This window comes from Haliotis cracherodii, unplaced genomic scaffold (assembly GCF_022045235.1).
Source record: "Haliotis cracherodii isolate W230 unplaced genomic scaffold, xgHalCrac1.p SCAF_21, whole genome shotgun sequence".
NCBI lineage: Eukaryota > Metazoa > Mollusca > Gastropoda > Lepetellida > Haliotidae > Haliotis > Haliotis cracherodii.
The window spans coordinates 15,505,994-15,531,058 of NW_027266277.1; the positions used below are offsets into that span (position 1 = coordinate 15,505,994).

Below are 25,065 nucleotides of genomic sequence, written 5' to 3' on the forward strand. Positions count from 1 at the left end.
AAAGTCATTGGCTATGTGCTTTGGCATTTGGCCCTGGTGAGATTAACAGATTAGTTTGGAACGGTAGGAGTACTTGTTATATCGGGACAGTGTAGTTTCATGGGAATATAAAACAGAATACAATTGTCTAATTGTCTAAAGACTAATGGCATCCATAGAAAACACCTAAATAAAGTACAGAAAAAATATCAATGTCATTTGTCTACTAAGGTGGAACTACAACTTTTGTTAAGTGAGCTGTATTTATAGTAGGAAAACATTCAGGGCATTAGTACATTTTATATTTGTTCAGCACCTATGCTATGGCTGATCAGTATTATATATCTTTATGCTAATGAAGCAAAACAAATCATGTTTTTGGAAAAAATCTTATTTATTGATTATATGGCATTTCATTGGTACATATCACAAATTGAAATTTGATCAAGCAAGAAGAGGAACTAGCATAAAGTAACCAGTGGTGTTTGCAAGGCCTTAAAGAACAGACGCTTCAGTGCCATTTTCTAAATAAACAAATTATTCAAATCTCAGAAGAATTTTATTGAAGAAGAATATCTAAAGTCAATTATGTTTCTGCAGTAAACCATTCAGATTTGTATAGTCATCATCGGTGTACACAACCTGGACATAGTCAGAGTGCTTTGGCATAAATTCATTCAGACTTCATTAGTGTCATAATAAAACCACCTACAGTCACACTGATGTGGCATTATTCATTCAGAATCATCACTTTCTGAGGTGAATCTGTTGGTTGTTATCAGGAGTACTGTTCATCTTCCGGCGAGTCCCTTGTCTGAATTGTGTGAGCAAGATCTTCTTAAATGTAGCTGGTGTCAGATTGTGAAATCCAGGTACCTGAAACATTTCATAACATCTTTAGAAACTTGTTAGTCAAAAGTTATGAAACACACACATATTTACAAATGTTTAAAGTTGTTTTCTCGAACAGTGAGGTTTTGACAATTTATCTTGCAACTGATATTTAACCAATCTTTGAACATGTAAATAAGCCATTGCAAACAGAAAAGTGTTCAGAAAATACAAAAATGTATCCGGTCTTCTAAAACAATACCACAAGGTTCACCAGAATTTTGCTTGAATGTTTGCATTACATCAAAATGTAAGGAAGGGTAAACAAGACTATGCAAAACTAAGTTACATATGTTCTTATACATAATACATAAATGCAACTATTCATAATTATCAAAACACATGTCATGTAAGTGATCTCAAAATACAACATAATGAGCGAGTGAGTTGGAATAGTATCATGCAGCTTGTTAGCAATATTCCAGCTACGGGCTTCACACATTGTACCCATGTGGTGAATTGAACCCGGGTTTCAGAGACTGTTTCACCCACTAGGCTACACTTGCACACCAAATACAAAAGAAAGTATATTAGGAATTCAGACAATAGATATTCTCACCAAATTCATTAATTCATTAATGGAAGCTATATTGAAATTCAAATTTTGACAAATTAGGATGAGACTGTAGAAGCATTTATCTAAGTTATTATGGATATTAAATATCTACCGTTAATTGGTAGTCCATCATAGACAGTGATAAGAAATTCAACTGAAAAGTACAACCTGAACCATCAACTAAAAACTATGTATATTACATTCTCATTCATTTTCGACACAACCCTCCCTGAAAGAAAATGCAAAGCACTTTATATTTTGTCAAAAGCCTCCCCTAGAGACTCTCACATTTTGGGGTGACCCTCCGTTTGTTCTGATCTGAATTCAAATATTCATGACTCATTATCATATTTTATCATTTATCCTATCTTTTTTGAAAATTAACTAAATGAAGATTAACAATAACATGCAAATCTGCCAAAATATTGGCGTGGCAAAGTTTAAATTAATCATAATTACTGTTATAAAGTTTTGGATCCATTGTCTGTTTCTTAATACAGTGAAACCCAACTTTGACTTGTGTGGTGTTGTTGAATAATTTACCTAATGTTCTTTATGCATTGATATGCATCTGCACGGTGTCTAGCCGGGAGAGCCACATTTCAGAAATGGCTATTGCCGGTAGAGCCACATTTTCAGCTGAGTGCATTTCACCTATTCTAGCGGGTAAGTAATTAATCCGATTACCGATACCTTTATATGAGTGTCCCACATTTTAATTATACTCCTAATTTAATACTCCCAGACTGAGGGAGGCGACCAGTTCCTACACCGTGTTAGTGACGACATCTTCATATTCACTACAGACAAGAACATTGAACATTTGTGTTCTGCAGACATTGTATTTTGTGATGGTACATTTTATGCCTGTCCCAAGTTGTTAGATCATATTTATTGTTTACATGCTGAGGTGTTTGGCCATATGTTTCCATTAGTTTACTGTTTGTTGTCCAAACGAACAAAAGAGTGTTATGTCAACATGTTTCAGTACCTATGCGATTTTGCTAGTAGAGGAGGTCTAGAGTTTGCCCCACTTATAATTCAGTTGGACTTTGAACGTGCAGCTCACAATGCTGTGACTGATGTATTTCCTGGGACATTAGTTAGAGGGTGTTTCTTTCACTTCACCCAATGTATCTGGAGGAGGGTGCAGAAAGAAGGTCTGGTGATGGACTATAAGGAAGATGAGGAGGTGAAGAAGCTGGTAAGAAGAGCTGCTGCCCTCCCTCTAGTACCTCGTGACAAAGTGGATGATGTGTGGCTTGATGCCATTGCTGACTCTCCTGCTGGCCCTAAAGTGACTGCCTTCATGGACTATGTGACAACCAGTTGGGTTCAAGGAGGGGCCTTCATGCCAGAGATTTGGAACCATTTCGAAAACCAAGGCCACCGTACCAACAATCACCTGGAAGGGTGGCAGAACAAGATAAAGAAACTTGCCAAGAAGTGCCACCCGAACATCTACGAGGTAGTGAAGCTATTTCAGCGAGAGCAGTCACTCAAAGAGGTTGCAGTCCTGAGACTCTCTCACCAGTGGTCAGAACCTTCACGAAGAAAGAAGTACAAGGCAATCGATGCACGTATTGCAGTAATGCAGTAATGACATTAAATCCATTATGATATTCATATGCTATTCATATTCATCAATGTAAAGTTTTGATGAATATGTTATCCTTGTTGAATAAAAAATGAGAAAACAAGACTTGTTTTGTTATATACGGTAACCTGTTAGAATCACAAAGCATGTTTTGACAGCATAGCCGCAAGAGCCACATTATACAATCACGCAACCATAACCATTGCCGCGAGAGCCACATCAATTTGGGCTATCTATTTTCGAAATGTGGCTTTGCCGGCCTGTAACCATCTGCACAGAGTGGTCAAAGTCTGTGTCTGACACATAGTGTGCTACAAGGGAGACATCAGTTTGTGTCTAGCCAAACTGTCTGATAATCTCAAGGGCTGCCTTGGTAGCATCAAGGGATGTAGCTAATCCTAAATAAACATAAAACAACTGACATCATCTCTTCTCCAGAACACATGATCAAAGCCTGCCCCACCTTTGATGTTTATTACCTAGCTACTCTAAAAACAGCTAATTAGCAAAATGAACTCAATGTCAACTCATTGTGGACTAGGGATTAACAGGGCAATTAGTGTCGGGTGGGTATTAGTACTTGCAATTGTCTGTTAATTACTTAATTGAGTAGTGACGGCTTAGTCAGTTGTGCCTTTACAACCACGCTGACTGCTATTCAACTTATCAAGTCAGTTTACTATGTAACATGCTTCTTGGGACCAAGGAAATGTATCTTGCTGGATAACATTTTTTTCTAATTTATAAGAGATCATAATAATAATGACGTTTTTGATGTGCATTTCTTTGTTGTGTTCACTAGGATGATTAGTAGTGATGGTTTTTGAATTATTAGACACTATTTATTCCAAAAGAGGAATAGGGTTGGTGAAGAGGCAAAGCTTATTTGAACAACATATATATTGAATAAACAGAAACTGTACAAAAAACAGATTAACTTATCTACAGTTGAAACTATCTTGATGCAAATTTTCACTGAATCAAAGTCATATCTTTTCAAGACTCAGATCAGGTTGTAGTGATTGAAGGTCACATTAAACTTGCTAATTTCAAATCACTCATCCCGCACTTATGATTTGGTTTGTTGTTTTATGCCGCACTCAAGCAATATTCCCGCTATATGTAAATAATCGAGTCTGGACCAGACAGTCCAGTGATTGACATCATGAGCATCGACCCACACAATTGGGATCAATGACATGCATCAACCAAGTCACCGAGCCTGATCGCCACCTGATGGCGTTAGTCAACTCTTTAGACAAGCATTGTCGCCCGTTACGGAAAGTATTGGGTTACTTTATATTTGTGTGTCCCAATTACGCCATTATTAGATATAAAATGTATTATACACATGAATATGATATAAAAATGGCAAATATGGTTGACAATATGAGCATTGATCTAAGCATTTGGAGCAGAATTGTGAATATTCACCTAATGAAGGAGTAAGTACATACTCCGAAATGTTGTGATCATCATAATAAAGAAGTTGACATCAATACATTCTCCACCTTTAAGTCCTTATGTGTATAACTTGTAAATAACTTTCATAGACTTCAGGAGTTTATCTGTGATATATGTGTGCACTTAAATAAATCACTGCATCCTTACCTGAGGCAGGAATAGATAATAGGTGGGAACAGAAAAAAATAGTCAAAGTTATAGCCAAATACAGGTATTTGAAGATTTTCCGTTGTGGCGACACTTTCAGTGAAACCCATACAGTATTTGATTTGTAGTAGTTAACGGTTCTGGTATTTTCTGTCTGTAACTGTAAAGAAGTTCCGAAATTGTAGCGAGCAACTGCCCAGACATAAGGAGGAACAAGATGACATAGATATTAACCCATTTGTAAACTGTACAGCCTGAGGTATGTTTGTTGCCACATATCAATAAAATAGTTCCATAATGGCTGATTTATTTGTTGTAATGTAAGGGCAGAAATAGCATCAGTTATTACTGAAAATATCCCTTGTAAAACCTTTCAACACATCAAAAGGCCATTGTGAAAAGTTGTAATCTGACAGCACCATGTTAGGATTCTTAAATACAGTTTCAGCTTGACATTGAGTACTTTAAACTTTAAAGTGAAAAATACATTCACAACAAGTGAGCTGTGTCTGCCAATCAGAGTCGGTGAGTAAATTGGAGTAGGGGACTAATTTCGAAGGTAAACTTGTTTCAACGTTTAACAACTACATGTATTTGTGTTTGTATGAGACGATGTGTGTTTAATTCCATATATTTTACTTCAAAGCATGTTATCACAATAAATTGAGTCGGGTATAGGATAAGTTGGAGTAGAGGCTAATTTCTAATGTAAACTTGTTTTAACATTTCACAATTATTGGTCTTTGCAAGTTATCAATCCAAATTTAATTTCATTTATTTTACCAAGGTAAAAAAAAAATAAGGTGTCATTTTCGTCAAGTAATAATCGCCGTTTTCGCTTTCGGCGAGTATTTCGCCAGTCAGTGCCGTTTTGCTAAGGGGTCGTTCCAGCTATAACCCGCTTATTGCACAATATAAGTTTCAATTTATATTTATACTCATTTTAACCACTGTAATAAGTAAAAAATGAAATAAAAGTATATAGAAAATAAACAAGCACTTGTCATAAAATGTGCATCCGCAGGCAATATTTATAAGATAATCCTGCATGTAGCTGTGGCCATCACACTGAAGATGCACTTCACTTCTTTCTCATATGCCCAAATTACAATGATTTAAGACAGAATATGTACTATTATGTTAAGGGATATGATCTAAATTCAATTCTATTAGGTAATCCTGAAAGGACGTCAAAAATAAACTTAGAAATTCTTAAATCAGTAGAAGACTACATTCAGCTATCCAATAGGTTTTGTGATTGTACATAGCATCTTAAATTTATAATACTATTCCTTGCCGTATATTGCAGTACACTATTACTACTAAAAATGCGACCTGACAGCGCCGACAACGTAGTTTCTATAATAAGAACATGTATATAATTGTATTCCTTGACTGTACTTTTGTCATATCATATTGTATTCTAATTCTGGAGCGGTATTCAAATAAGTTTTTGCTTGTTTACCCATCCAGTTCACATATAAATGTTTAAAACAATATTTAGTAAACAAATAATTTAAACTCATGCAAGAACATAGCGTGTGGAGACGATAGACCACTGAAAAGAGCATATATATGCACATCCAATGACCCCTGACATCACAAGGCATTGTTTTGCCAGTGTGTCAGGCAACAGAATACTACGAAATTACATCACAGGGTACTGTGACCTGTTTGAAAAGTTAGGTACTGTATTCGAAAGCTAGGTCCAAAATTCTAGACAATCCAGTGATTGATGTTGTGAACATCAATCCACACTGTTAGATGGTCACTGTCAGATGCCATGAACCAGGTCACTGAGCCTGATCACCTGATCTATTAGGTTATCTCTTATGGGTGAGGCTAAAACGGCAGCTTAGCAAAATGTCACTGATTTCTCGGACGAAAACAGCACCTTCTTTTGGAAAAAAGGGCTACTAATTGTTGTCTGTTATCTGGAGAGACATGTTGATTCCTGGCCGAAATATATATAAATGAAATTTCTATAAAATTACTATTTATTTCCTACTTACTAAAATAAATATGACATATATAGTATACCTGTTGTCCAGTTTCTTGACATTTTCGCCAGACTCAGGTTCAGCTTGACATTGAGCTAATCTGAGTAAAGCTACTTAAAACTTCAAAGCACGTGATCTTTCAGTGATAAGTTTAGTTGCACCTCCCAATCAGAATCATGAGTAAATTTGAGCAGAGGCTAATTTCTAATGTACACTATTTTTAAGTGACTAACATTTAACAATTATTTGTGTTTGCAAGTTTAATTGCATTTATTTTACTTCAAAGAAATCAAAGCATATTATATTTTCACAATAAGTTTAGTTGCATCTCCAAATCAGAGTCGGCAAGTAAATGCTAGTTTTTAATGTAAACCTTTTTGAACATTTCTTGGTTATTTGTTTTTACAAGTGACCATGCAAGTTTAATTTCATTTCGGGCATATTCAGACCCAAGGTAAAAAAAATAACAAGGTGCTGTTTTCACCAGGCAATAGTAGGGGAGGTACTATTTTCCTTTATAGTATAACCCTCTCTTACAACTAGCATAGGTTGATGGGGACCAATTCCAACCCGGAATCCCCACATGAGTGGGTATGGTTTTACGCTGTTTTTAGCAATACCACAGCAAGGGACACCTGACATAGACTTCACACATTGTACCCATGACAAGAATCGAACCTTGGTCTTCAGCACTTCAACCACTAGGCTACCCCACCACCAAAATTCCCAACATGATGAATTTGTCATCACGGCATTTTTCAACAAGTTCAAGTGAAAATATCCATACCTTTCAAATGTCTTATCTTCCACTTCACAATGTTCACTGTTGCAAAACTCCTGTCATTTAATTTGTTCTTGATTCTTCACACCTGCAAAAGTAAGTTTAGTCGGTACGGTATGAACTAAAAAAATGAGTCACATTAGAGTATCTAGATAAAGGAATATAAGTAAGCAAACATATTTCTACATCATATACTTTAGCAAGGATTAACATAAGTTAGGTAGATTGCTTATCCTACAAAAATTAAATCACACATTTACTAACATATATAAAACAGAATAAGTGGCTTACAGAAGATAAAAAACTTTAATACATGATCAATATTATTCACATATTCCTTACCTGAATCAAAGACCATATAACAGTCTATGTATTATGGTCTCTGTCCGAATATGTCACGTCTTCAGCTCCCTGCAATCGAGGTTGTGAAACATTTCTGCTGTAGGAATATTACATCCGCTGGGATATCCCTTGTCACACTGCCTGGCATGGTAGGCAAACGCATATTCCATACACCACATAGGTATACTTCCTAATACACTGTCGAAATCCCCGCGGCTCCCAATATGGCCTGTATGAACTGTAATCGGCCAACCTCGTCTCTTTCCGTAACCGCTGCAGAAATGACCGCTCGTCATTCGTGACCAACTCGTGTTATTCCGGGACAAGCAAGTCTACCCATAATTCCCTGTATGGCCGAGGGCGCCATTTTGGAACACAAATGTAAACAAACACTCAAACCTCGTATAATCGATGTACAGCGTGATGCTTGATTACGATATGCTTACCTCGTGTATCGATACATTGTTCTCAATCACCTCTAACACGGAAATCCCGGTCGAAATCCACCTGAGCCATCCACAACGAGGACGTCAAGTATTTCGAAAACTCGATTGACAGCCGAAGGAAGGAAGAGCAGCTTGCAGATGCCAGGTACGTAGCAGGGCTTCGAGACATAATGTTCCATGATTTCTATACTGAGATCTTATGGATTGATTTAGATATTTTCCTGTTCTCCATGTTACTACTGTAAACGTCAAGGGCCTTTTAGTTTTGTTGTTTTCGGAAACCCTTTGTTATTATTATGATCAAGTGTTTGTTGGGCAATAATGCAGTTTACCGGGCGCAGCCCGAGCTCTGCCATCCGCTCAATAACCGCTCTATAGTGCCACCGCTTTCTCGTTATAACGTTACCGTGCCTCACGCTCTGGTGACTCTCGCTTCACGATCCAACACCCGTTTTCGGTCTTTGGGAAACTTACACATCTTCACAATCAAACACCCGTTCTCGGTCTTAGGGAAACTTACACATCTTTACGATCAAACACCCGTTCTATGTCGGGTTCTCGAACAAAGACATCAGTCTTCTTAGGCTTCATGATACTTTAATGTTGACAAGCGTCGGCATTGCATGTACAGATTTCTACACGTGCTTCCAGGCAAGGGAGCTAATTCACTCTCACCCAGTTGCACACCGCTAAATACATATACGCCAAATAAGCTAACTCCACATCCTCCTTTCTGAGCTATTAAAGTTATTGGTTAGCCTATTGTTACAAACCAGAAAATAACTTGTGAATCTGAATGACATATTAGAGTATTGCTAAACTAAGTTAACAATTTCATCTGTCAAATATTCATTCTCACATACAATACTTTTGACAAAAGAGTCTTTACTAAAGAGCAAATGAATAAAGGTCAATGATTCAACATGACTGTTTAACCTTGTTACATTCACATTGTCATGATTGTTGAACACTAAACTAAAACAATAAAACTGGATTGATCAACACCTCAACATTTCACTACAAAGTCTCATCAGAGATCAAGTCTCTGGGGAGGTCTGGAAATTCTTCCAACTCTGGTTTTAGTGTCTGAGTGTCTGTTTGGTGTTCCTGGTGGACACTGGGGTGTGATGTTGCAGTCCGTATTTCGGTTGACCTCAGAGTCACAAACTTTGTCTCTTGAGGTTTCCGGTGTAGGAATCTTGCGTAGATCTGATCGGTTCCTCCGTACTTCCCCATTTGGTGTGTTCACGATGTAGGATCTGGGGGTATCTGCTTTCCGAACAACTTTGCTCTCGGATTTGTTCAACCAGGCAGAGTCGCCTGGATTCAACTGTGGGAGTGTTTTTCACTCTGTGACGTAGATCATGGTTGTGTTTTGTCGCCAACTTCTGTTTTGAGTCGAGGTCTTGAAAGTGCTCGTGGTTAACACTTGTCGGCTGTAACTGAATCGGATGTTTTGGCAGACATGTTCGAAGTTTTCTGCCCATCAACAGTTCACTTGGAGATAATCTGCCTGTGAGAGGGGTTGTTCTATATTCCAACATAGCAAGATGAGGGTCTTCAGCTTTCCGCAAAATGTTTTTACATGATTGCACAGCACGCTCTGCTTCGCCGTTGCTTCTTGCGCACAACGGACTGCTGGTCATGTGACTGAAGTTGTACTTGCTGGCGAACTCTCGAAATTCTGTTGATGCATACTGAGGCCCGTTGTCAGAAATTACTGTTTCCGGTATTCCATGTCTTGAGAATATTGACTTCAGATTGTTGATGATGCTAGTTGAGGTTGTCGAGGACAGCTTAGCTATTTCAGCATATCTGGAGAAGTAATCGACCACAATCAGATACATGGTTTTGTTCAGTTCGAACAAATCGGTCCCTACTTTCTGCCAAGGCCTTTCAGGTAAGGGTGTGGGCATCAGAGGCTCTTTCCGGTTTGGTCTGTATTTCGAACATACCTTGCAATTCTCAACGACCGACTTTAACTCAGTGCTCAGTCCTGGCCACCACACCGATGTCTGTGCTCGTTCCCTGCACTTTCGTATCCCTTGATGAGCTGCGTGGATTTTTCCCATCATTTCTGGGCGAAGTGTTTTGGGGATGACCAATCTGTTGTCCTTGAGAAGTAAGCCATTCACTACTGTCAGGTTGTTCCGAAACCTGTATAACCTCTTTTCCTCCCCCTGTAGAGAGTGATATGCAAGCCATCCATTTTGGACGAAACTGAAGATCCTAGAATATTCAGAATGCTGCTCTGTTGAGATTTGTTGCAGTTTTGCATCTGAAGCTGGTAAGTGTCTGATAACCATTTCAACATGCATTTCAGTTTCCTCTTCCAGTTTCTTTTCCGTTCTCGTTGGTATTTCCTCCACTGGAGCTCTGGAGAGGGTGTCAGCTACAGTCAAGTTCTTCCCAGGGGTGTGAAAAACTATGTAGCTGTACCTCATCAGTCGCATCCTAAACCGCTGTAGTCAAGGAGATAGGTGGTTGAGGCACTTGGATGGCTTGTGATCCGTTTCCACTTGAAAGTGTTTGCAGAGAACGAAGTCATTGAAACGTTCTGTCGCCCAGGTTATGGCCAATGCTTCTTTTTCAATCTGGGCATATCGCTGTTCTGTGTCCGACAGCGATCTTGAAGCAAACATCACAGGACGTCATGACTCATCTTCCTGTTGCTGCTTTAGCTCAGCTCCTATGCCATAGCTTCATGTATCCGCTGAAATCCTTGTTTCTTTCACAGGGTCATACATCGCCAATGTAGGAGCTTGACATAGCTGTGACTTAATCCTGTCAAACGATATCTGTTGAGCTTCTCCCCACAGGAAAGCACTGTCCTTGTGCAGGAGGTCCCTCAGAGGCTTTGTGTTCTCTGCCAGGGAACTTGAGAATTTGGACATCTGGTTTACCATGCCAAGGAATCTCCTCAACTCAGTTAGATCCTTTGGTGGTTTCATGTTGTCGATCGCACTAACCTTCTGAGGATCTGCTTCGACACCTTTTTCACTGATGATCTGTCCCAGGAAACGAAGTTTGGTTTTACCAAATTCACATTTGGCCTTGTTTAGGGTGATTCCGTTGTCAGAGATCCTTTTCAGCACGTTGATCAGACGTTCATCATGTTCTTGTTGTGTTGTGGCGTAGATGAGAATATCATCAATCAGGCAGATGACACCTGGCAAGCCTTCAAGTATTTGTGACATCTTGCGTTGGAATATTTCTGGAGCACTCGATATTCCAAACGGCATCCTTCGGAATCTAAAGCGTCCGAATGGAGTGATGAAGGTTGTTAGTTCTGACGATTTTTCAGATAACTTAATTTGATAGAATCCGGAATTTGCGTCAAAACGAGAGAAGAGCTTTGCATCTTTAATCTGCCCCAAAATGTGATCTACTGATGGCACTGCAAATATTTCCCTTTTGACACTGTTGTTCAGCTGTGTAAGGTCTACACATATGCGCACACCAGTCTTTCCCTTGGGTACCACAACCATTCCCGAGCACCAGTCAGTTGGTTCTGTGACAGGCTCAATGACAGCTGCATCCTGCATCTTCTGAAGTTCTTGTTTAACGTTTTCAAGTAGCGGGATTGCAACACGTCTTGGTGCGTTCAGTGAAAAAGGGTCAGCATCCTCTTTCAACTGGATGTCATACTCACCAGGAATCTCACCAAGTCCTTCAAATATTTTGGGAAATTGTCCAACCACTTCTTCAGTTGTGACTTTGTCAACAAACGTGATAAGTTCTAATGCGTTGATAGCAGGTCGTCCGAGGAGAGGGCGTTCTAGACCTTTCACAACGTAGATATCCTGGGTGGTAAATTTCTCACCCTTCTTCAACTGCAAGCTGAAAACTCCTAACACTTCCAGTCTGGATCTCGCTGGGCCTAACAAACGTTTGTTGGTATGTTTCAAGGTTGCACCTTTCAGCTGATAATACGATTGTTCCGGAATGGCAGTTACATCGGCCCCACAATCTACTTTCAGCCTAAGTGAAGTTCTGTTAACGGAAATGTTTGTCATCCATGGTCCATTTTTCGATGCAGGCTCATCTAGTTCTCCCACGAAAAATTCTTCAACATCATCTGTCGCACATTCTTCTACCGTTTTACTATTAAGGCAGACTGAACTGTAATATCCTTTTTTCTTGCACTTATGGCACTCTGCATCACGGGCTGGACATTCATTCCATTTGTGAGATGGTTTATTTCATGCAATAAGGCCTTTTAGGCTTCCACGGTCGTTTATTTGTCCTTTTCTTGTAGGAGTTCTGAGTTCTTGAGACCTGGTATCTAATAGACTTGTTTTGCTTCGAAAACTTGCGAGACTTGATAGCATCTACGGATGCATTTGACATCTCTGATTTCCTGAGCTCTGACTGCTGATTAGTGATCATTTCCTTCTGACGAGCTAACATGACAGCTTTAGTTAAAGTCAGTTTATTGTCACTCTGCAATTTAGCACTTAGTGAAGTATCCCTGATCCCAACTACAATGCGATCTCAGATGAGGTCATCATGCAAGTCACCGTATTCACAATGGCGGGCCAATACGTGAAGAGAGTTAATAAAGGAATCTACTGTTTCACCTTCTTCTTGAACTCTTCTATTGAAGACTGCACGTTCATATATCACATTTCGAGAGATTACAAAATGACTCTCAAATTTATCCAGCACAGTCTGATATGACTTAGATTCTTCAACAGTTAAGTGAAGTGCTGATAAAATGTCATCCCCTTCATCCCCCATGTGATAGATAAGAGAATTTACTTGGACCTCTTCTGACTCTTTGTGCAACGCTGACGACTGTCTGAAACGCTCGAACCTTCTTGACCATTTCGGCCACGTTTCTGGTTTAATAAAATCAAACTGTTTGGGAGGAGAAACCCTATACATCACTACAGGAACTTGTAACTAAGCTAGCCCTTGCCCTTCGTTATTAATTCCAACCTCAGCCATTTTACGCCAGTTTCAAACTTTCGGTTCATACGAGTCGAGATCAGTCTTGGTAATCAAACGTACATACTTTTGCTATTCGAGTTCATAGTGGGCTATCCGTGAGGAAAAGATCCCACTTCTGACACCATGTCGGGTTCTCGAATAAAGACATCAGTCTTCTTAGGCTTCATGATACTTTAATGTTGACAAGCGTCGGCATTGCATGTACATATTTCTACACGTGCTTCCAGGCAAGGGAGCTAATTCACTCTCACCCAGTTGCATACCGCTAAATACATATATGCCAAATAAGCTAACTCCAGGGAAACTTACACAACTTTACGATCCGACACCCGTTTTTCGGTCTTAGGGAAACTTACACGTCTTTACGATCCAACACCCGTTTTCGGTCTTAGGGAAACTTACACGTCTTTACGATCCAAAACCCCTTTTCGGTCATTAGGGTCAGCTGGCTTTGGGCAAGGGTTAGCCATAAATTCTTATCTTTTCAAGCGTTAATCCAGTTAATCCCATTGGTTGGTCATGTTTTCATAAACAATTGCGTGTGTGGTTTCAAAAAAAGACGAATGGGCGAGCGGGCAGTGACGTCACACGCATGCGCAATTCATTGTTTATTGAATTACGCATGCATGTCAATGGGGATTCTAATGACCTGTTAAACGAGCACTGATAACTTGTGATAGCGCCTGTGGTCCAGTGGTAGAGTGTCGGCTTATTAATGCATTAATTAGCAGAGCCGGTGAGCCGGCGAAGCGTGTTCGAGCCCCCACAGCGCTAATTGGATCTGAAAAAGTGCGCCCGGTAAAGTGCACTACTCCCCTGGGATTTGATGATGAGGGTTAGTTACCAAGGGTATAAATCTGGCAAAGTGCCTGTCAAACAAAACGTGGCATTCAATTCCAATCATGTGTTGCCACCTGAACCACCTGAAAGTGAGATATGGATTACAATGAATAATGACAGCTTGTCAATCTTTAACAAATTCACACTGAAACATTGAAAAGATAAAGACAAGTTAGTTGTTTTCTGTTTCAGCATGTTCAGGGTTTGTGGGGAGGTTCACAGACATCCTCAGGGAGGATACCAAGTATTGAGTGAGTATTTTTGTTTGTGATAAATACAAACTACATGTATTCATCATGGTATATTTCAATGTAATGTGAAACATCACACTCACAATAGTCCAGCTCTGTGATGGCAGCCTGTAAATAATTGAACATGGACCAGGCAATCTAGTGATTGTTATTATCAGCAATGATCCATGCCCTCAGAGTATGATGACAACCTAGTCTGACCACTCAATTCATTAGTTGATTAGTGCTTGCAGCGGTAGAAACTAACACTTTCAGTCCACTAGTCCTAAAATGATAGCATATAGCAAAACCTTTAAAATGTCAAAATGACTAGTGCCAATTTCTAACCCTGGTGTTTGGATGTTGTGTTTGTGTGTGTATGTATGAGTGTATTTAGGTTGGTTTGTTGTTTAACGCCACACTCAGCTATATGACGGCGGTCTGTAAATAAACGAGTCTGGACCAGACAACCCAGTGATTGATATCATGAGCATCGAGTCACGGAATTGTGATCAATGACATGCATCAACCAAGTCAGAGAGCCTGACCACCCGATCCCGTTAGTCGCCTCTTACGACAAGCATAATGGCCTTTTACGGCAAGCATGGGTTGCTGAAGACCTATTCTACCCCAGAATCTTCAAGGGTCGAGTGTATTTAACTTAAATCATGAATCTTATACTTGTTTCTCTGTGCTTTTACAATGTAACCCAAATTTTCTCGGGAATAATAAAGTATTCTCTTATTTATATGATATCATTTCTGAACAAAGTGTCATATCAAGGTTAGATCTCTGTCAAAACAGTGCCATGGAAAAGCCAAACAAATAGCCTAGAAATAAAAGTAAATACTGCATTGCATTAATCTGCATTTCAAGAAAAAGTGGCAATACTTCATGGAATGATATTCACCTCGGTGAGGATCTCTCTGCATTGTCGAACAAGTTATTTCCTATGTAATGTATGTGTTGAATGACCCTGACTTTGTTGTCAAAATATTGTTTTGACATTTGTTAAATATGGGGATAAATGTCATCTCTGAATGTTTGACATGAATTATTATGATTAGGGTAGTTCTAAGTCGGAATCACAACCGGGGTCTTTTCATTTGAATCAAATGTACAACATGTACAGTTTGGACATTTCTGTGATGTGAATGCTACTTATGTTTGTAGAATGTCCGGATGAATAAAAGAGACAGTCATCCGTGCAGCATCAATGCAAAGAAAGACCATAGAAGAGCAACAGTGAGTGGTAAATATTTTGAAATTATTCTGTTTGGTTCATATGGTTATTTTGCAAATATGTCTTCAGTTTGTTCCTTATCGCTGTGGGCAAGGATGTCCTATTATATAAGGCACTACAATTTTCTGTGCAGAGTTGCATCTCTTGGGCTTAGCAGAAACCTATAGTCATGGGTTCAAATCCTGGTTCTCCCCGATTATGTTGCTAGGTTTGTCAGCATTATACACATGCTCGTGGGATTCATCAAAGACCTGCATCACTTAGGACTTTCTTCCCACATCAAACTAACATGCGGTGATATATCTGGAATACTGTTCAAAGCAGTGTTAAAGCCAACTCATTTATTTAACACTGCATCCAGCAATAGTTTGACTATATGACAAGGATTGTAAATATATATTTTTCCATGTTGATGAGTTGAAACAATCACTAAATGACATCTCTTAAAAAGATTCCCAGCATTCCAAGCCTAATTAATAGATAAGATAGTGATTGAGTAGGCTCATTGATCGCATGTAATCATACCACAGTGATGTGGGATATTGTCCATAATAGTTATCATCGGTTTGTCTGGACCGAGTTCATAACATTAGTCACTGGTTTGTCTGGTTGAGATTTGAGATGTGATTATCTTAAATGTTTAGCATATAAAAAGACTCACATATGACAGCTTAAGTTATTTTGCTGCCTTCTATCTGTAAGTACATGTGGCAACAATTCTTTTTGATTGCTAAAATCTTTTTACATAATGCTGCAGAAACTGAAGTCCTGCTTGAGATCCCTGGATGAGTACTCCAGGTTGACAGTCTGGAAGGACCAGATGAGGGAGTCCTAAACAGAGGCTGCACCCCTTCAGATATCAGAGGTGATTTGCAGACAGCGATGATGAGGGTCCTGTTATTTCAATGGAGGCCGACCGAGAAGTTGTATGCCAAATGGTACTGGGACACACAATGGCTGGTCTGGCTAATGTGAGAAGACCAACCAATGCAAAGCTGGAGTGGAATTCTTCCAGGAAATTCTTGTAAACACTTGAAAGGAATGCTAAATGGGACTGATTGTCTTTAAATGTGGACCCAAACACCAAATGGAAAGTTCACAATTCTACTAACACAATGCAGCAGAGATAGAGTCTAACTGGTATCCCCTCATCCTGGTTCCTGTTCATCCATGGCAATATAGAAAGAAAAGGAGGATTGAGGGAAAGTAGGTTCTCTGAACTGGTGAAGTAGGTACTGTCAAGCGAACAGTTATCACACTCTGTTATGAGTATTGAAGAATAGGATGAAATTGCATACTGCATCAGGAACCATCATGTGAACACTGTTCAATGTGTGATATACTATAGGCATATGAATAAAAGAAATTGATAATTTGATTGTTGCTTATGTTTCATTTGCCAGCTGTGTAAATGGGGATGTTTCATGATTTTGCCTCAGTTTAATAGCCACACTTATCTTATGAAACCATGCATTGCTTGGGCATCTCAAGATAAATAACACATGTTTCCTTTGCTCTGAAAACGTCTGATGACACATTGATCTGTTATGTCAAAGGTCAAAGTCACAACCAGACAAAAAGTTTGTTTGTGGTCTAACTCTTCCTTTGGGCAGGGATCGAAGTTGGAAAAAGGTCGTGTGTGATCTATACTACTCAAAATTTGATAAGGATCACTAGGTGATATGTGTGTAAGTTACCACAAACATAACAAAAGACATAACTCTGACTCAGAAACGTGTTTAATCATGTTATGAATGAAAATGCATGAACGGCATGAACTTGTATCAATATGGAATGTTTGAAATCTGCAAACACCAAAAGACATTTCATTAAAAAATGTTAACAGCAAACAAGAGAAAGAATTACACAGTTATGAGGGATAGTCCATCATTACACTTAGTCGATGAAGTGTCAATATCGAGTATGACCTCCCCTTGCATCAATGACGGCCTGACAATGTCGAGATATGCTGTCAATAAGCACCCGTATGTTCCCAATGGGAAGGTTGTTCCACTCCTCCACAAGGGCATGTCCGAGCTCTGCCAAAGTCGTGGGTTGTGCTCTACGGCATGAAAGGGCAACCTGCAGCATGTTCCAGACATGCTCAATCGGGTTCAAGTCCGGCGAGCGCGCTGGCCAATCCATGCGGACAATTGTCTCCTGCTAATGGTACTGCTCAACCACCCTGGCACGATGAGGACGGGCGTTATCATCCATCAGGATGAACTCAGGGCCAACAGCACCAGCATAGGGTCTGACGTACACATCAAGGATCTCATCCCGGTACCTCACCCCCGTCATTGTTTCTCTCTCCAGGACATGAAGATCTGTCCTTCCATCTCTGTTGATTCCACCCCAGACCATGATGGAACCACCACCATAACGGTCATGTTCACTGATGTTGGCATCATGGAAACGTTCACGTTGTCGTCGCCACACCCGCTGCCTCCTGTCTGTAAAGTCCAAACAATACCTGGACTCATCGGTGAACAGAACTGGAACCCAATCGTTCCGTGTCCAAGTGACATGATCTTCAGCCCATTCCAATCGCTCCCGCCGGTGTCGAACAGTCAGGGGGATTCGGACACATGCCCTTCTCGAGTAGAGACCTGCATTGTGAAGACGATTCCGTATCGTCTTAGTGGACACATTCACCCCCGAGGCGTTCAGGAGGTCGTTACGTAGGCTGGTTGCTGTCCAGAAGGGATGACGTCGTGCCTGAAGAGCCACAAAATGATCTTGGCGTTGGGTTGTCGACCTCTGACGACCACCCCCATGTCGGTGTGCTGCTGTACCAAAATTTTGCTGTCGGGACCAGGCCCTGCTTACAACGCTCTGGCTGACGTTTAGTGCATTGGCAACGTCACGTTGTGAATAGCCAGCATCAAGCATTCCAATACATCTGCCCAGTTGTTCTGTCGTCAGGCGACGCCTTACACGTTGAGGGGGCATTGCGTAGATAAACGTAGTGTAAACACTCAAATGAGTTTACAGTTTCACAATGAATCAGACACCGTTGCCTGATTGGAAATCGTGCAATGGTAGCAAAAGCATGAACTGTGATGTGAAACGCATTTCCCATGGCATGAAATGCACGTGCACGTGTGTTGGAGACGTTTTTGATTTCACTTGAACACAATATTGCCAGTTATGCAGTTATTTTGTTTTTTTATTAAGAAAAATATCTACGATCCTTATCAAATTTTGAGTAGTATATATATATATATATATACTACATTTTCCCTTAAATTGCCTTTTCTACAGAAGTCTTAGTAACTCTTATACATACACCTGTATACTGGTTACATTACTTCCATATTTTGGTCAATGATATGTTGAATTCTACCAAAGGACTGCATATTTCGTTTATGTGCTGGATAGCTCTTTGAAATGTTTTTGAAATATTTATCACTGATATTGAAGGTCAAAATCACACTCAAAAGTGATAACTCATGAAGGGTTGAAGTGTAAGATCAAGGCAATAGTGAAGGGGTCATTCATAAAGTATTTCTGCAATTATAACTAAAATGCCTATTTCTGGAGATATTTGTGAAGTATTAAGCACATAGTTGTTATATTATTTGAATACACATATATGTGCAGTGTTTACAACTCCAGTGTCAAATTAACTGTCAATCCCTTTTAATAAAATAATTCACAGTAACTGAGGAAGAGCTTACTGTAGTACCATAAAACTAGGGTGAGGCAAATTTCAATTAAGTTAGTATTTTGGATATAACAAGTACATGTACCGTTACAAATAGTCTTATTATCATCTCACTAGGACCAAAGGCCCAAGTGAACACATTGTCAATGACTTTTTCTTTTTCTCAGTACAAACTGGAAGTCTGGACATGAAATTTAAGGATATCATTATACGAGAACTGATGTTTGTTCATTAAATACCATTAACATCTGAAAAGGACAAAATATGAAATTGAACAATTTTCTTCTCCAAAAATGTTTTAGGAGGATATTTACCATTAAAATAACACAGAATATTATAACAGGTACCTGTTGGTACATGCACAGGCTAACATTATTTACCAGAAGCAAGTCATGAAGAAAATTTGCATCCGGATACCTTCCGGAAACCTTCCAGATGCCTTCAACAACCTTCAAATTGCTTGGTATTTTCAAGTTAATTTTTTTATGTGTTTCACACTTAAGTGAACAAAATGCACCCCCCAAATTTGGACATTTTTTGGGGAAAGTTTCCGGAAGGTATCCGGGCCGGATCCAAAATGGGAAGGTATCCGGAAGGTTTCCGGAAGACGGAAACCTACACTTTTTTTGCTGTGTATTGTCGTGTCCTTGAAGACCGGGTTAGAATAGGTCTTCAGCAGTCCATGCTTGCCCTAAAATGCGACTATGCTTGTCGTTTAAGGCGACCAACGGGATCAGGTGGTCAGGCTCGCTGACTTGGTTCATGCATGTCATCATATCCCAATTGCATGGATCGATGCTCATGATGTCTATCACTGGATTGTCTGGTCCAGACACGATAATTTACAGACCGCCGCCATATAGCTGGAATATTGCTGGGTGCGGCGTTAAACAACAACCAACCAACAATCGATTGTCGCCTCACACGACAAGCGAAGCTCTGGGTATATATTAAGCAATGCCCAACATAGACATACACACTACACTGTCCATGGATCATCGTGATTTTAGGCTAAATATATCATTTCGACTTGCTTCAATATATCTTTCCTGTCTTTTGGAGATCTTCCATAAAAGACAAACTGCAATTTCAAATTGAAGCTGTCTGGTTCCTAAAACACTATGAAGTAACTATATACTACTTTCTGTTAGGTCTGGTTTACTGGTGCATGCATGCATGAGCAGTCATATCCATCTTACCGCTTCTATCTGTTAGTTTTAAATTTGCACGCCAAACTTCTGAGCTTGCATTACCTGCATCATGTAAATGTGATAGGGTTAAGTTAAGGAGGTATTTGAGGTTACCAGTTACTTGTATATGTGGGTAGAATGCCACTCTGAAACAATCGTCAACACCCAGCTTGGATACTTCTTAGCATGTTTCAAAGCTTACACTGGTCTGCATCTACAACATTCTGAAGTATGTATGAATATATTATATCCTCTATCGTCATCTATCGTTCTGAGTGATGTATAGTTTATATCCGATATACATACTCCCCCGCGTATTTCATTTTTAATTATGTATATAACATATCTGATATACAACACCCCACGTTTCATTCTGAGTGATGTATATTTTATGTATGATGTACCTGTGCATTTCCCCGTATTTCTTTCTCAATTATATACATGTATATAAAATATTCGATATGCACCACCACCCATAGATCGGGGTCAAAGTGCTGTGTATGATATATTTGGTACTTGTATACCGCGTACAATATATAGCTATCGTTTTGCACGAACAAAATTTAATTCCGAACAGTCTATCATATAAAGCGATATTAATTTTCTCCAGACGAGCGGTAAAAACTTTGTAAAGAGAATTATAAAACACTTTCATCGAGTAATTTTCGCCTAAATCTTGTGGCATACCATATACATAGCCTATGTTACCGATTAAAGATGAAGACCAAGCCTCGCTTTGACACAGCTTATGAATAGATTTAATGCTAAAGGCCCCATAATGACGTCACAACCCCTGTCACAGGAAGTGAAAAATCCTGGGCGCTACACCTACCTCATAAAGAAACTTTTATTACAAATCCTACATGAACATGTATTTTTTCATATATTTCCCATTTCCACATATGTAAATTTATCAAAATAATACCTAAATATAGTGAGTGAGTGAGTCGGTTTTAACGCCGCTTTTAACAGTATTCCAGTTATATCGCGGCGTGTCAGTTTAATGTGGGAGGAAAGCCCCAAGTGATGCAGGTCTCAGACGTTTACCACTTCGGTGAAACCCACGAGCACGGGTATGGTGCTGACAAACCTAGAAACATAATCGGGGCGAACCGGGATTCGAACCTACAATCATAGGTTTCTGGCGTGCCCAAGGGACGCAGCTCTGCACAGTGAGTCGCGGCGCCTTAGACGACTGGGCCACCCGTGCCCCCCATACCTAAATATAACCCATCCATGCACTGTAGAGGCTGTGAGAACATGTTTATAAAAAAGGGGGGTGACCTAAAAATATTCTCTCACAGGGTAGAAGTCATTCTAAAAAAAATGGGTTCCATCTATCTTAAGGGGAGGAGGGGCCAATTCCTATGTTGCCTGCAATCACTGATCACTAAGCTTACTATATCCAACTTAAAATAGGAGGAGCTACGACTGTAAACATGTTTTTAATAGGATAAAAGACAGTCCTCAGTTTCCCCCTCAAAGTGACCAAGAAGTCCCACACAAGGCGACCAGAAACATAAATAAATCTGGCACCTTCTAGTTACAGATAGGCTACTTTAGGACAGCTTCACACCGTTTGTTTAAATCTTTGTTGACTGATATTCTATTGATGGTCTAATTTGTATGTCAGGGGTCTAAACTGATTGTTTACAGGTTGTGGTGTTTGACATTTGGTTCTTTCTGTCTTAAGCTGTCTGGACATAGTTTGTCAGTGTTATCACACTGAACAAACAGTTGCGCTTAAATAAATCAGAACTTAATTCTCAAATATGTATTGGTTTGTTAGTTTTAATTAGGGAAAGTAACCCTTCACAGCACCGGAAGAAGTCAAGACCTCTATCAGCAAAATGATTGGCTCAAACCTATCGTCTGCTATAGCAGTACACTACTGTTACTGCTGTGGTGGACTATTACTTTTGGATTATACCTTGACTTTTGCATTTTTATGCTCAGTCATGACTAAAGCATGTGTTACAACTGTTATTTTCTTGGAACTCACTTGGAATACCAGTCTCTTACTAACTATTTATCATGATGCAAAATCCAAGTGACACCCCTGGAGATTTGTCAAGAAAGGTATGAACATATTGGAATTCTGGCGCCACTAAAATCTAATGAAAAATATCAAGCGTTAATTTGTATCGATAAGGCTTGTGTATGCATTAATATTATATAGAACTTTAAACGCTTTTAGAATTTTGCATCTTGTGAATGTATGGGCATTAATGCCATCCAAAAAGTCAGAAAAAATAAAAACAAAAGAAGAAATAATGGTATTCCTCCTGAGAAAAAATGTAAGACATCGTATCATAATGGTAACCCATGTCGTCCCTGTCAGGTATGCATACAGTTGAAACAATTTTAAAAAAGATGATCCCATCATGAAATGAATAAACCTTATTATCCAGGTGAAAAGCATTAATATCCAGTGAATATATTTCGTAACATGGAAAACTAATAAAAGTACAAAAAAGTTGTTTCAGTGGAAACCTCTGTTTAAAAAACTCCAGTTGACAGAGACTATAGAGTGAATATATCATCTGCTAGCAAATTGTATTTACTGTTTGTAGGTCGCACTTAAAGACCGAGAACGGTGGAATTTGCTTCAAGTTGTTGCTAATAGTTTATCAAAATGTAAGTGACAGGCGGACATGAGATTTGGAATCTACTGATAAGGGCGAAGGGGCTATGATGGCTGTAATGACCTGTTTGTTTATACACAGTGGGAGCTTGCTTCTGCTGCCCCGTCTCCCAACCCCATGCCTCTCCCCACTGTCTGCAGTTAGCCTTTCTCCTTGTATTGAAGGATAAGTCCATGGGTGTAAAGTTGTTCTATCCTTATAATAGGCAAGTCTAGATAAGTGGTCAATCTGATGTCTTTTATTTATATAATATTGAAATTATTATTTAAATGATTGATTGTTGCCTTAGAGACCTGGCAAGTCTATTTCTCTAGTCCGCTTGCCACTTTGGTATAGAATAAAGGAAAAACTCACTAGACACTTTGTACAACTTATACACTTTATAAAACCATATACGCTTTGTACAATTTACATGATTTATATACTTTAAAACTATATACACTTTATAAACTATATACACTTTATATACTTTATACATTATATACAATTTATACACTTTATACATTGTAAATATATACATTATACACAATTTGTACACTTTATACATTGTAAATATATACATTATACACAATTTGTACACTTTATACATTGTAAACATATTATTATGTCACCGAGTCAGTATCATGTAGTCAATCACCAACAGTCAATATGTACTCTCACATAATTCTACATAATAATAGATAGCAGGAGAAGGTTTAACAAGTACTTCATTACTAGTTTGATATAACTGATCTTGGTACATACAAATATATTACGTTTACTGTTCAGAATGCTGTTTATATACGAATGATCAATTGTGCCAAGGTATTCAGCATGAAAACAGTAATATTATTTACCACTGCTCAAAGGAAACGCCTCTTCAACACAATATATATTGGTTGTACAGTTTATGTTCTCTATAATTAATCATACATAAATATAAATATTTGCAAGTCACGGGAAATATTCAGCAAAACTACAATGACCATTCTTCAAAGAAAAAGTACTACTTCTACAATACCGTAAATCAAAATTGTTTGTTATCCCAGCTTTATACTGGAAATAACTATACAATAGTACCGGCAAATAGATATTGGTATGTCAGCATTATAAAGAACAGTGTCTCAAAATATCCTCTAGGATTCCGACAATATACATTTGTCATTGCAAATAACTACTTCCACACAAAAGTCCTACTTATACCACTTCTGTTGTGATAAATATACATAAACATAAATACACATCTTGCACAACTCGAAAATTCCAGATAAAAATCAACTTTGAGGTATGGAAAAAGCATCCAAAACATTAAGAATATCAAAATGTTATTAATTGAGAAGCACATTACATCATCTCAAAGAGAGCTTAAAATATGTACACATTTCCAATCTATATCAACAGGCCATAAATTAAATAATCTAATATCCTGCCAGTAATATTAGCGATGTTTTTCACTCATAAAAAGAAACAAAAATTTATATGACTTGGGTATATTCACATACTTCATACTAATATTTACATAGGATCAAGATAGTATAAGTTCATCACAGTTTATCACAGGTCCATGTAAGTCCTCACTCATTATTGTCAGTCTCTTCATCTGAAGCGCTTTCTCTCTCATCATCAATATCACTGTCATTCTCCCCTGGCATATCATCTTCAGAATTAACAGTCTGTAGTAATATCCAAATTTTGTCCACAAATTTAAAACTTTTCTGCGTGTAACACTTCTTCCCAGTGCTTCTGTTTGGATGTTGTGCTCTGAGGCGCTGGTATCTAGACGAGAAAGGTCTGTCCACATGTTCATTCCAGTCTAATATAGCCAGGCCCATTCTTGTTTTGTACATTAGTGTTTTATAATGTATTCTCTTGTCCAAATATGCTAAACATGCGTTGTTAAAAGACTCTACATAAAATGTGCTGTAACCAAAAATATAGTCCAAAGGCGTTTTGAAAATCTGTTGGGCTTTGATGAATTTCGTTAATAGTTCGACTGCAACTGGGTCTGTTATAATCCTCCATTCTGGAACATAATCTTCTGTTCTACATTGAGAATCCTAGTGGCAGGTTTGATGGTTGTCTTGGAAGTGATTTACACATGATAAAAGAAGTTGT

At 38.8% G+C, this 25,065-nt stretch overlaps 1 long non-coding RNA gene across 1 annotated transcript in view; it reads right to left on the reverse strand.

Moving 5' to 3' along the window:
- LOC139470958 (uncharacterized) overlaps positions 1 to 8,843 on the reverse strand; it is a 48,077-nt gene extending 39,234 nt beyond the window's left edge. Inside the window, exon 1 of the long non-coding RNA XR_011653807.1 lies at positions 8,724 to 8,843. This is a non-coding gene — a long non-coding RNA (uncharacterized lncRNA). The remainder of the gene's footprint in view (positions 1 to 8,723) is intronic.
- Positions 8,844 to 25,065: the final 16,222 nt, after the last annotated feature.